This window comes from Rhinolophus sinicus, chromosome 15, assembly GCF_057876585.1.
Source record: "Rhinolophus sinicus isolate RSI-liver-muscle chromosome 15, RSI-T2T, whole genome shotgun sequence".
In the NCBI taxonomy this organism is placed as follows: domain Eukaryota; kingdom Metazoa; phylum Chordata; class Mammalia; order Chiroptera; family Rhinolophidae; genus Rhinolophus; species Rhinolophus sinicus.
The window spans coordinates 101,217,849-101,232,094 of NC_142515.1; the positions used below are offsets into that span (position 1 = coordinate 101,217,849).

The 14,246-nt window shown below is 41.6% G+C and overlaps 1 protein-coding gene across 3 annotated transcripts in view; it reads left to right on the plus strand.

Moving 5' to 3' along the window:
* GALNT7 (polypeptide N-acetylgalactosaminyltransferase 7) overlaps positions 1–14,246 on the plus strand; it is a 122,889-nt gene that overhangs the window by 67,637 nt on the left and 41,006 nt on the right. The gene's annotated exons all lie outside the window — the stretch shown is intronic.

The window sequence follows — 14,246 nt, forward strand, 5'->3', positions numbered from 1 at the left end:
GTATGCAAAAGGAACACTCAGATAAAACTATGGCCTAAGCTTTCAAATACTTTTCATGTAGTTTAATGTAAAATAAAGGATTTCCAACTCTCAACTTTTGCTACATGGCGATTATTGAATGAACTCAAAGCTTTTCTCTTTCAGTTTATTCAATAACCAGTACTACTCCTATAGGATCTAAATAGCTGCCGTTAATGTGGATGCATATTTAATTCACTGCTACTAGAAACCTCTGAAAATGTATTCCTAATGATGCATTATTAATGTAATCGTCATTTTAAAAGGTTAACATAGCACATGCACACACACCCACAGCAGCCTTCTTTATGACCAATTAGTAAAATTCTGTACCTAATATAGTGCTACTCAGTAGAATTTGCCTTCATGTGTTCATTGGTAAGAGTGAGAGGAGATGAATGAAGCATGCAAAGAAGATAGGCGTAGAAGCATGGAGCCATGATGGTGAGAGACATAACCTCTTGTACATGGAAGAGCTAGAACATCCCGAGACTGTGAAGGAAGCATCTTGGAGCAGTTTATCCCATAGTACAGTTGTGGGGCTTGAACAAACAAAATCAGAGGGCACTCAGTTCAATTTGAATTTCAGATAACAACAGAAAACATTTAGTATAATTATGTCCCAAATAGTGTATGGGACATACTTAACACTTTTTAAAAAATTATTTATCTTAAATCCAGATTTAACCGGTGTCCTGTATTTTATTTGGCAACCCTTCTAGTCAGGGGTTGAGGATAGTTATAGAGCTAGAACTGCCATGCAAGTACCCTTTATGGCTCATAACAGGATTTGCAATCCCTCGTCTGGAGTGTGTCTCAGTTAGTAAAATATAGCACTCAATCATAGTGCTCATCTCTATTAGAGAAGGTTCTTTGAGAATCTATTGATGGCATTCTCATCACCGTAACTGGGAAGAGGGAAGGGAGGGGGGAGTCTAACATTTATTGACTTTCCACTACATGTCAGGACTTGACTATAAGTTACTTTATTGAATTCTTACAACCAAACTGTGAGAGAGCTCTCACCTGCGTATGGAAAGTCTGAGGCTTAGCGGTGTGTCATCTTTGTTTTTGCCCAGCAAGACGGTAAAGCTGTGATTCAACCCGAGGTGGTTTGGTGTGAAAGCCCCTTTTCTTTCCACCACACCACACCTCAAGGTACGTATCCCCTGGACAATCTGCCTCAGGGCAGTTACAATCTAAGGGTGAGCTTAGTGTAGGGACTGAGGTTTTAGCACCTCAGTGGTTTTAAGAGTTGCTAAAGATGTTTTAGCAACTCTTTATAAGAGATACGTCTTTTAAAATACCAATATAAATTGATCTCATTTTTCTATATCAGAAATATGCTAAGAAATCAAGTGACACACAAGACGGAGCAGGACACAGGATTAGAATCATCGTCTGTGCCTCCCTCTCTTTCACCCCTCACATCCATTCTATCTGCAAGGTCTCTTGTTTCTAGCACCAAACTGAGTGCTGTTCTTTCATCTCCACTACAACCACCCAAGGCCAAGCCACCATCTCTCTTGGAATCCTGCAAGAGCATCCTCCCTGGGTCTCCATGTCTGCTCTTGCCTCTTATCTTATTCACACAGAAGCCAGTGTGGTGTTTGAACCCAAAAATCTGTCTTATCTAAAACCATTCTTTGCCTTTCCCGGTACACTTGAAAGAAAACCCTGACTCCTAACCAGCAGCAGCGCCCATGCCTCGCCACCCTTCTCTGCGGCTATGCTTCTTGCCCACAATGCACCAGCTGTGTCTACTTCTCGGTTCCTTTGTGCGTGCTCTTCCCTCCTCCCTCCTCCGGGAATGATTGTTTCACTTCTTACGGCTGACTCCTTCCCCTCCTTTAGGTCCCAGTCATACCTCTAACCATGCTGTCTAATTTGGCAGTGCCCTGCTTTATTTTGTGTTACTGCTCTCTGCCCATTTCTTTCATGGCATGTATCAAATTTTGTAGTTAGGGGTATTGGTTTATTTAGTTCTTACTGACTGTCTTTCCTACTAGATGATAAGCTCCTGAGAGCAAGGAATATATCTGTTTTCTTCATCAGCTACTTCCAGTAACTGACAACTAGGAGCTTGGTATCCAGCTGGTAAATATCTGTTGAGAGGAAGGAAGGGAGGGAAGGAGGGAGGCAGAGGGAGGGAGGGAGGCAGAGGGAGGGAGGGAGGCAGAGGGAGGGAGGGAGGGAGGGAGGGAGGGAGGGAGGGAGGGAGGGAAGAAGGAGAGAGAGAGAGAGAGAGAGAGAGGGAGAGAGATCTTCCAGGTTTTAACACCTTGGCTTCATTATCAGATATGAACTCTTAGACCAGTTACCTACTGTCTCCAACTCAGTTACCTAATCCTTAAAATAGACCTTACCATGCCTGTCTCTCAGGATTGGCATTAGAATTAAATGACTATTATAATAGACTGAAAGTTTTTTATCATAAGCCCGGTGTGGTTAGAAACTTAAGTATTATAGGCTGTTTTCATTGCTATGGCACTTTCTTCAGGTCACATATCTTCTTGTCACTCTTCAATGTTTTCAGTTACTATTTAACTTGGATGTTCTCTGTTGCTTTTTGGAAAACAAACGTATCACACACTGCCTTATCTACATCATCTTTCTCCTTCTCCTTCCTGTACCTTCCACCATGGCAAAGCTTCATCTCTTCTTTGATAATTTCATACACAAATTGGCACCTGAATTTTCTACCTCTCAGAGTCTTACTTGCTGTCCTGCAGTTTCCTTCCTTCCTTTCTCTTCCTTCTTTCCTCATTGCGTCCTTTCTTCTTTTATCTTTCTTACCTCTCCCATGCCTTGCCACTTATCCCTCGTGTTCTTTTCTCTTGCACAGCTGGAGCAGTGCCTAGAAATAGGATTGTTGCCTGTTTCTGGGTATCATTCTTGTAAGTATTGTGTCTCCAATCAAATAAAAGGACCCAAGGCTATCTTAGCAAATGTTCCTAAAGCCCTCTTTAAACCTCTATGCTAGTGAGAAAAGTTCATTCATATATATATATATATATATATATATATGTATATGTATATATATGTATATATAGATATATGTATATATAGATATATGTATATCTATATATATATATATTTCAAAATACTCATACTAACCCCAGAGACTTTTTAAAAACTGAATCCAGATTGTTTTTTAAACTTGAAAAAAAAATGAGATAGGCTTCATTCCTCTTTGAACACTTAAAATTCAACATAGAGTAATAATTTCTAAGTAGAGTTATTCATAAATTAGAATGTGGACAGGCTTACGAATTTCCTCTAAAATACAAAGGCCAACAACAAATAAAACACCCCTAAGTGCTAATATGTATATTAGCACTTTTCTGCTTTTGCTGGCCACACACTGGAAACAAAATATAAATCCATGTCCCACACACACACCTTCCTCACGCTCATCCCTCATGGAGAATGTACTACAAGGAGCCCAGCCTGGCTTGGTGGTGTTGACTTTCTGCAGCTTTAGAATATAGGCTTCATCAGCCTTGTTCTCTCTTGCCTGTGGAGATACAGAAAGAAACGAGCCACCTGCCAAGCTTAGAAACCAAGTTTTGGGCAGTTTGTCCAGCTGTGCCATCTGACACTGGGGTTACCGTGTTCGTTTCTGTGGCTGTTCCATCGTCTTTTCAGATGAGCGTTCTCTACCTTGGAAGCAGGACAGAACTGCCCAGCTGCCAGCATGACTCATGCTTATGTATGTTACAGCTTTGAATTACATTCTCTGGCTGAGTAATTTGCTGGCTGTTGATTACTTGTTAAAAGAGTGAGTAACAGTATTTTGAGTGAACTGGAGCCCTACTTCTTTTTTAAAGACTTGAGCCAAGAATGACTTCACCTGCCTTCACACTTATTTTCTGTAAAAAAAAAAAATACCATACACAATTTTCTTCACAGTTCAACAGATATTGAGGATCACCAATAAACAAGATGACTGTGCTAGCCCATCAGGGGATGCAACAGTGAGAAAATACCGTTCCTGCTTTAAAGGGGCTTGCCATCTGCCCCTGGGGAGAAGGGAAAGAGGACCGTGATATAAGAGCCATAGGAAAGGCATGAGCAAAATGGCCTGGTTCCAAGGAGTGGGAGGCCACATCGAGTTACAGGGGAGTCAGGAAGGGATTGATGGAGGGAGGAGGCACTAGGGACGGACCCTGAAGGATGAGCATGCAAGTGTTGACGACATGAAGATACAGCATTGACTGGGAGGAAAGCAAGTGGTGTCATGTACTGGGATCAGGAAGTGTGTGCAGAGAAACAAAGCTGAGTGTAGGGTCATCTTTAGAAGACCACAATGCCATTTACAAAGCCTATGGTGAATTTGGTAATCAGGAAAGACCACTGAAGGTTTCCAAAGGGAACTGTAGGAATATGAGGTTGGTAGAGGTGTCTAGAGCACATTGGGAGGTAGGGACCTGTTAGAGGGTTAGTAGCATTAGAGTAGGAACTTCAGTGGAAGGTTACAGAACCAGAAAAAGGAGACTCAATGTAAGAGAACAGAAGAGTTAGAGTCAGTAGGCCTTGACAGCTGATGGAAGGAAGAATTACACATAAATCCAAGACTCTGAAGCACAGTAACACAAAGAATGGTGCCATTAACAGAAATATGGTGGATGCAATGCTCTGGAATGCACCATGAATGCTCTTAACATGGTGCTCTGCCCAAAGCTTGGTTACCTAAATCAGTTTGATCCCTGGCTTTATGTGAATTTACACACAGCCAGTCAAGATGAGAGCCTATTTGTGGGAAGAGATGGAAAGTTCTATTTGTGAATATATTAGATTTTCTTCCAAAACAGTTTGGGATTTTATTTTCTTTACTGTGAACTGTGAACTAACTGCTGATGCAAATACTACATGGAAATCACTCTTGCCCCTTTTCAGCCCAAGGCAGACAATCAGAGGTATACATTCTAAGTGATTTTGTTTCAAACAAATGAATTACATATTTTGACTTGTTGAACAAATTCCTCTGCTTCTAATAGTTAACCTTTCCTCCTACCTACACACCTACTGCACTTCTATTTTGTAGAAAGCTCTCTTAGATGTGTTTACAAAGTGAATTAATAGATGTTAAGGTGCTTCAAAAATTCTAAGAGCTATGCAGATATGAATATGATTGTTATAACTTTCTTAAGCTTGTCTGTGGAAAACTGAGCGTTTTTCTTAAATATATTTTACTTTTATAGTCATTTACACCAGATAATTCTCTTGTTACCTGATTCCAAAATGCTGATTTTTATACTCGAATTTTAAGATGAATTGTGATCGTGAGCTTTTTTCTTTCTCTATCCATGTTAAAGGCTTTCTTTGATACCTCTGTTTAGAATGTAGTGCTATAATTTATAGAATAGATGCTATTTTCAAAATGTTGATTTAATTGAAATGCTATAGATTCTTTTTTAATTTCAGTTTCTGCATATCATGTCCCATGGGTTTCAGTTAGAGCTAACTGAAGCTCTAAGGAGCTGCCCAAAGAGATTAAAACAAATTGTTAGAATAATCTATAAATCATATACACACATATATGTGAATTGCATGTATGCATATGGATTTCAGTACTTTGTCCCCGTTTCTGTGAGCAGTATATGTGGTGGTTCTATATGACCTGATCCAAACTATACTGGTCACAGTTACTAACATGTGATCCTTTTCTCTCTTAGGTTGCCCAAAATATGTCTCGTTTTTCAGACTACGACTTGGCAGCCTTGGATCTAATCTGTAGGAAGCACATTTGAAATTGATTTTAGATGACCCGTGATGAGCAGGTTGCTTCTTTAGGTCCAAAAATTATTATGTTCTAACTGGCCTGAACATTTTTACTCTTGGAAGCTACTTTCTGTGAGTTCAGAGGTTTCCCAGATTAACTTTAAAGGAAAATTATGTTCTGAGGCCTAGTTTTTTCTTTTTTCTAAACACATACACACTGCACTTTGGAGCTTTCTCAGTTATGAAGGCAGAGCTGATTTTTGTTTAAGGTTCTGGCTGACAACGGGAGATGTACTTAGCCAAGTTGGAATTATTATAGCAATCGGGGTAACTTATGTCACCTCAATTACCACAGCAGTTTAGAGGTGTACCACATTCATAGAGTGAGCCTACTGGAACTAGAGGTCATTTGTTGCTCTAAGCCACCATTAGCAGACTCGCGGCAATCTTGAATCCCCTTCTCTCCTTGATAGCATTCTGGGTGGCTCACTTCCCTTGGTGGAAACATTCTTCTACTGCCAAGACCTCGTGTGGTTCATAAGGTTCTACCCGCTCTCTAGTCATTTTCCAAGTTGTTCATTAAAAGGGACTTAGCATCATTTCCTCTCCCCTCATCCTGCCCCCACCCCAAACCCTCACCACCAGTATGTCAAAAGTATAAGGTAGGCCTGATAAAAAAAAAACACTACAAATTCAGGTTGCTTATTTTTGTTTTTTCACAGTCCTCCGCCCCCGACCAGGAATTGAGAATATGTTCCCTGGAGGCTAGTTAGAAAAATATTATGGAAGCACCACTAGATATTCCATAACATCCCACACCAATGGCAGGTAATTTCAGAAAGACCTTGACTTACTTTTTCTTTTCAGGCTGTTTGCCACCCATCAGGAGCAGTGACACAGGAGGTTAAGAGGTATTTTTCTACCCTCTCCTGTTGGAGTATCTCAGTTTGGGAGCTGACAGTCATTTCAAGGTGTCTAGTCATTATCCTCTGCTGAAAGGTTATTAATTCCTTCCCAGCAAGAGCCTCTGCCGGTAGACCCAGACATGCCACAGTGCAATGTGGAGGCCAGAACACAAGCCCCTCCCTCAGCCGGTTGGCATGACCTCCTCTGGTAACTTAGCAACTCAGACTAGTAGATACAGGCAGTGCCATTAGATACAGCCTGTTGCTCTGATGTGTGTTTCCTTGATGCACGTTGGCTCTCCTGTGTTTGGTAAACAGGGAAATAGTATCGATTCAGTGTGGAAGTCCTCATGGTGCCTAGATTTCCTCCTGCAATATAATGTTTGGAAGTGATCAGGGCAAGGGTCTTACAGTTAGAGTGACCTCCATAACAAGATATTTGTTAAGACTAAGAATAAAGCTGACAATCCTGCAGAAGTATTTCTCTTTAGTGCAAGAGATGGGGGGGGGGAGGGAGCAGGGGTGTCTAGTGACTTCAGGATGCATTACACTTGCTACTATGCTAAGCTGTCTGGGGAGCAGCCAGTGCATCCAACGAAGCCGAGAGGAAATTGATTGATGAAAAAGGCTCTCTCTGGATCATAGTCTTAATTTTGGTCAAGTTGCTTTGTATTAGGAACGAATTCCTCCAAGGACCTACGAAAAGGAAAGCACAAGCCCCTGGGTTTAAAGGCTGCAAAGAGTGGATGGTGATGTAAAATGCAAATGTCAGTGGTGATTTTTAACTGTGCTGATTGATTTCCCTTAGGGCTCTGGTCCCAAAGTTCCCTAAGTTTTGAGTGGTCTGGTCCTAGTCCTGTTTTTCCTTTAAGTCCTATTTCTTTCTTTCTTTTTTTTAAAAAAGCATGATTTTGCAAATCAGAAGGTTTACCAGGAACAAAAATATGTATGGCGTTGTAGCAGACGTGTCTGTATTGTACATAAAGGGTAGTCAAAGCCAAACTGCTGGGCATTGGACCACATACAGTGTGACTACAAAATCATACTGTGAGGTGTTTCCACATTTAAGTAAGTTCCATGAAACTGATTAGCTGCTTAGCTGTTAAGCCAGGCATAAATCAACATTTAAGAAAACCCCAACCTTGCCATTTATTCTAGAAGCACAGCAACCATTCTAAAAGATAGACAGAACTTAGTGAGTGAGGACTTACACTGAGCCATACATTTGGGAGAAACTGACCAGTGTAGAGCCCTGTCTTGCTACTGTCACGATGGGCTGTAAAAACCCAAGGTGACAGCTTCACCCCTTTTACAAATAGACACGTAGATCTTTACCTCTGGAATATCTGGTAAAAGGACCCGTTTTGGAGAGAAACAAAAAGTAGGATGGTGCAGGAGGCAGGGGAAAGAAGACTGTCTTTAAAAGTTGTCGAACCAGGTCAAAGCCTGCCTTCCTCTTAGACTGAGTTTCAAACCGATGTCCACTCCTCCATCTATGGGGCAATTGTGACAGCTCCCCTAAGGTAATGGCAAATCCTTGGAGAGAGCTGTAAAGCAGGGCCGTCAATACCAAGTTTTTTTTTGTTATGCACAGATTGTGGAAGTAGCGATATGCAAAATTTGTTGTGCAACTCCTTGAATTCACTTATAAGTTAGTTATCTTTGCTCATTTTAAGCCAAATATGTAAAAAAAAATGCACTTAGTATATTATAAATAGAATTACTCTTTCATCATTCTTGCGACATAGAAGGTGAACCTGCTAAAAAGTAAAAAAGGCCAAGCTAATTATAGGAGTTAAAATTACATGAGAATACCGTTTAATTCAGTAATTCTTGTATTATCACTGGGAAGTGGCCCATAGTTTCGCTTTCCTCTTCACTGAATCTTGAGGGAGATTCCACTCTTCAAAACATAGTTCATGTGTAGGAGGAAAATCGTATTTTAAATAACTTAGTAACTTATTTTAGAATGAGCACTGCCATTGTAATGAAAAGAAAAATAACCACACATTCTCCGGAATAGCAAGTCCCAGCGAGCAAATCAAAAACCAGAATCAAGGACTCTGGAGAAAGATTTGAGAATCTAAACTACACGCCCCTAAGGGCCTGGAGACGCACAACTGTCACTTGAAAGGCAAGTTGTGAAGTGTTCAGGAAGAGAATGTGAACAAAGCAGCTGCGGTGTTTCATCCTTTGTGAGGCAGGGGCTCCCTCCAGAGCCGAACATGCTCAGTGCAGGCCTGCTGGCGTGGGTCCCATCTTAGCAAGGGTTTGAACACTGGTTTCTTCTCTGACAGAGAGAGTGGGAAAGAAACCCTTTCCTTTAAAAGCTTTTGTTGAAGTCTGTGTGAACCACACCTTATTAAGAAGGCAGCATCTGGTATTCTTATTTAAATCAAAGAAGAGTCTATTTTCTCAGCAGACAACGAAACAACCTAGATTAGGGTTTAACTGGTTCTTGACCTCATATTCTGTCATTATGGCACCAGTCTCTGTCTCCACTGGGGAGAGGAAGGGCTGGAATTAAGAGTGTGCTAGGGAACATACGTGCGCCATAAAAAGGCAGGTTCCGGCCCTTGGGCATTTTTTTACACTTGATTATATAGTTTTGGGGAACTATTTCTCACTCACTTTAGATGAGGTATAAGCTATGTCTTCCACTTCCATGTAATTAACTCTGTCACTGTCATGGCACTTTGTTCCCTTAATACAGAGTCCTCAGTAAATGGTCATAAGGCTCAACGGCATCACTGTCCGTTTACTGAGCACCTACTGTATGTCTGACAGAGTGCTGCATCCTGTAATGCATTGTCTCCAATCCTTGTAACCATGCTGAAGCCATATGTATACTGTATGTACTGTATAATGTATATAAACTGTATAATGTATGTAACCATATTTTTAGATGGTGGAACTGAAGTTCAGAGAAGTAGGTAACGTGAAGGTCATATAACAAGAAGCTGGTGGCACTGGGGTTCAAATGAAGCTTCCGACCTCACTGCCTTAGTGATGCTAAACTAATGGCCAAGGGGGTACATAACAGTACAGTACAGCATGTTTAACTTTTTTAAAAAGAAAAAACAAGTTAGGAAAAGATAAAAGGCAAAAAGGCTTTATGTCTCATTATTGCAGAACGTTTTCCTGCCTCTGAGACTGGTTTGCTCAATCTCAACATTATTGACATTCTTTGTCCTGGGGACTTTCCTGTGGACTGTAGATGCCAATAGCGCACACACACACGCTCACACACCCTCCCAGGCCCTGGATGTGACAATGAAAATGTCTCCAGACTTTGCCACATGACCCCTGTAGGGCAAACTCGCCCCTGATGAAGAGTCACTGCTCTCAGTGGTCAATCAAGGTAATATTGGGGGTGGGCTTGTAACACAATATAAATAACAGAGGTGGGATTTATAGCATCGTGGGGGATAAAAGAGGGAGTTGTCCGTGTTTTTAACTTGTTTTAGCCACAGAATCCCCAGAATTCTTCAGATGACTCCTAGGCAACTCTACGCTTTGGTTCTTTCTACTTCCTTGAAACCCATGGGCTCCTCAGCCAGTTTGGAAACCACTAGACTAGATGTCTTCTAAGGTCTCTTCCATTTTCAAATTAGTTTTTTCTGTGTTTCTACAGTCTCCCCCTGGGTTTTCCACCAGGTTTCTCTAGATACAAAAGCTGACTGGAACCAACCAGCAAGCAGCTGGTGTGTAGCTGTTATCCGTCCAGCTTAGCGGAGTGCTTTCTGTTTTGGTTTGGCCTCGTTCTGCTTCCTGGAAGGGCTGAGGGGTCTAAGCCAGGTGGGACAGCCCTACTTAGAAAGTAGCAGTAGATAAGGTGTCTGTTAAATTTGGCTGTGTAGTGCCCGCGTAGAGGCATGCAGGCCCTGCTTTGCTTCCCGCACTTGAGCAATATGCACTTTGGCAAAAGTTGGGCTTGGTGTTCAGTCCCTTAATCCTGGTCAGTGCCCGACCTGGCAGAGAGAAGCTCAGGCTGGCTGCCAGGATACCAAGCTCACCCTTCTTTGGTTTCTCCGAAGCAGGAAAGGGACCAGGATGAATTAGCTAGAAGACAGTGAGACTTTTTATATTGCCAAGCTCAACCCTGCTAACATCTCCAGGATGTAATCCAGTTATGAGAATGTCTCCTCCCATTGACCTTTGTATGTGTCACCTTCGGGGGGTTGGAGGAAACCCATTTGGCCACGTTGCCCAAGAAGTGAAAGGCCCCTTTCTCCGTTTCCAGGGGCAGCTACTCTTTGGTGAATATTGGTCATGTGCTTTCCCCAAACATTTGTGTATATATATATATATATATATATATATATATATATATATATATATATAAAATGCATGGTTTTTAGAACATAAAAATGTGTCTTATGTTCTGAAAGCTCTGTAAGGCTTGTGCCATGGTTAGCACTCTGCTGGCGCCCAGCAGGCACCCAGCACTCGCCACTACCCAGCTGTTGGTAGTGATGGTGCAGCCAGTTCTCTCATCTTTCCTTTCTCCTCCCGCTCCGCTCCCGCTTCCTCCCTCAAGCATTCCAAGATTGTCTTGAATTCCTTCCATACTCCCATTCCTAGTTTTTGCCTCTTCCATTGCTATCCTCTGAGTCCAGCTTTTTGCTTTTAAATGGTCAGAATAGATGGGAGCCGGGGGCATAAGATTGCACTTTTGGAGTTGCATGGCAGCTTTTAGTGAGAGTGGCTTAGACACCTCAAACCTTGCTCATAATATATTAAATAGTTCATAGACTCATTGAAGTTTAGAGCTAAAAGAAGCCAGAGAGGTCACTTGGTGTACTTATTCCTTTATTCTGCAGATTAGAGACCTGGAGTCCAAAGAGTAGTGACTATCCAGGATGATATATGACTGCCTCGAGTCAATCCATGTCTCTGGGGCCTTCCACCGTACCAGATAAAAGATCAGGAAAGTCTGTTTACCAGAGCAGTTGTTTTCAGTGTAATATTCACGGTACACATTCATGAAACAGTTTTATAGTAATAGAAATTTTACTTAGGAGCAAAAGAAGTATGTTTATCCATCCCAAAGTGACTCCTTTAAATGTGACCATTTATAATTCCAGCTAAGCAGTAGCGAGAGCCAGTGCTTAAATCTAAGTTGGAAGGAGTCATCCTAAGAAGAGAGCAAAAAGGCACCTACGTGTGGCCCCAGAGCAGAGGATCAGTGTTCAGGGAATGGGCCCATTTTACCATTGTACAACGCCTGTCACTCAGGTCATAGTCCAGCCTGTCCCCGGAAGCTCTTTCCTAAATGCTAAGGAGAGGCTATGAAAGAGCTTTTCACTCAAATGTCTGTGGAACTCGGAGATAACAATTTTCCACACTTGAGGGTGTGTTAAAGCTTGGAGCAGATCACCATATCCAGTGGGTTCTGCGGCAACAGGTAACCTTGTCTTGGCACAGACTGGCAAGCATCTTTGGCAGTGACCTTGCCTTTCGCGTTGGCACAGCAGGAGGACCAGCTTCACAGGCCCTTTGCAGCAGGGTACCTCAGGATGCTAGCGGAAAAGGGGGGCACTGCAGAATACCTGAGGGTACCAAGTTTGTGAGTGCCATGAGTGTACCTTGGAGATCCCAAACAGAGTTGAAGAGAGAAGAATGATAACATTTAAAGAGCTGTCTTGCACTTTCTGGCAAATGTGGGTAAGAATATTTGGCTCATAAAGTTATTCTGAAGGTTAAATGTGACAAAGAGCATAAGAGGCATATAACACAGTAGGGAACTCGGGAGATCACAGTGGTTGGAAGCCCCCCTCATCCCAGGTGAGGCATAGAGAACCCTACAGAGGCTCTTTCTCCTACATACGGGGTCTGTCCTCATGCCAGGTGTGTGGCATTCAGCCTCATCTTTAGAGTATGTTACCTTCATCACAGCCTTTCATCCTGCCCTCCTGCTGCATAATAGGAAAAGTAGTCAGTCCTAAAGACAGGGAGAAAACACGAAGCCATCCTTATCCTTAATGGCAACATACGCTAAAGAATGAACTTGCATGAAAATACTGGGTGATAGAGTCTATAATTGGTATCATTAAGACAAGTGAAGAAAAAATTAAGATACATCAGGGCTGTAGGGTTTAGTATGTAAATAAATACTTCATAATAATAAACATCTTTGTCATTTCTAAAAATGTTTTCCAATTTAACCCTATATTTCTTCTAACTAAGCATCTTTGTAGCCTAAACTGTTATCTAAGCAAGAGGCCACATGTCCTTTAAAGGGCAGATTTGTCGGTGAAACAGTCTCATTTCTCTGTGGCTGGCTCTTGGTTTCTACCGCTGCTCAGTGGCGAAGACTGATCTCTCTCTCTCTCTCTCTCTCATTCTTTTTTTTTTTTTTTTGACAACTTTCTGTGGTTTTTCTGACACTTTTTTTTTAATGAAAGTTTATTGGGGTGACAATTGTTAGTAATGTTACATAGGTTTCAGGTGTACAATTGTGTAATACATTATCTATATATCACATTGTGTGTTTACCACCCAGGGTCAGTTTTTTTTCCATCACCATATATTAGACCCTGTACATTTACCCTCTTCTAGAGGACCCCTTCCCCCTTACCTTCTGGTAACCCCTAAACTATTGTCTATGTCTATGAGTTTTTGTTCCTTCATTTGTTTGTCTTGTTCTTTTGTTGTTTTCAGTTTTATATACTACATATCAGTGAAATAGTATGGTTCTCGACTTTCTGTCTGACTTATTTCGCTTAGCATTATAATTTCAAGATCCATCCATGTTGTCATAACTGACACATTTTTATGTAAGGCATTCCTGACTGTTTTACAGAACGTTTCTGACTTACCCTGACTTTTTATGACCTTACTGACTAAAGTTCTATTTTCTGGCATAATAATTGTTGTAGTTGAGAGAATGTGATTGTCTCTATCTCTTACATCTTGCAGGTTACTTTGGCCAGAAGCATTTGCCCATAGAATAGAAATTCATCCACCTAGCATGCTTCCTCTGTATATTGGGCGGTCTAAAAGGGTGACAGACTTTATAGCTGACTTTTTGTAACTGTCCTTCCATTTTGATATGCAGTCAATTCTTGTTACCGAGGTATCTATGTTCTATAGAGTCACTGCGGACACCAGATTAGGGATACAGAAGCATTGCTCCTAGGGGAAACAGAGAGGTAGATTCCCGTGAGTCTCTGGTCACAACATTGTCATCAACTGATCATTACATAACCTTGCTTTATGTGTGTTTCTATTGAAAACACCTTATTTAACGTACATTGTTGAATCACAACGTTGAACTTTGGCCAACAGCACGAGAACTCATGCCTGAAGGAAGCCTATCTACCATACGTATTTTCTCCGTAAGGCACATCACAACCTCTCATGCTTAGGAACCCTAGACAGCTCTTCAGCACTACTCTTGGGAGCCATTTAAACAACGAAATCACCAATAGGCAGCACAAAAATGAGAAAAACATGGCACTGAGTAGACTACAGTAAGGATATAGTTTACAGTATCAGAGAAGAAACAAGAAGGCTGGGCATTGTTCTGTACCTGCATGTAAGCAATGAAATTGCGGTTCGCATTTTTCACCACTCTGTACATGTTCTCAAGTGACC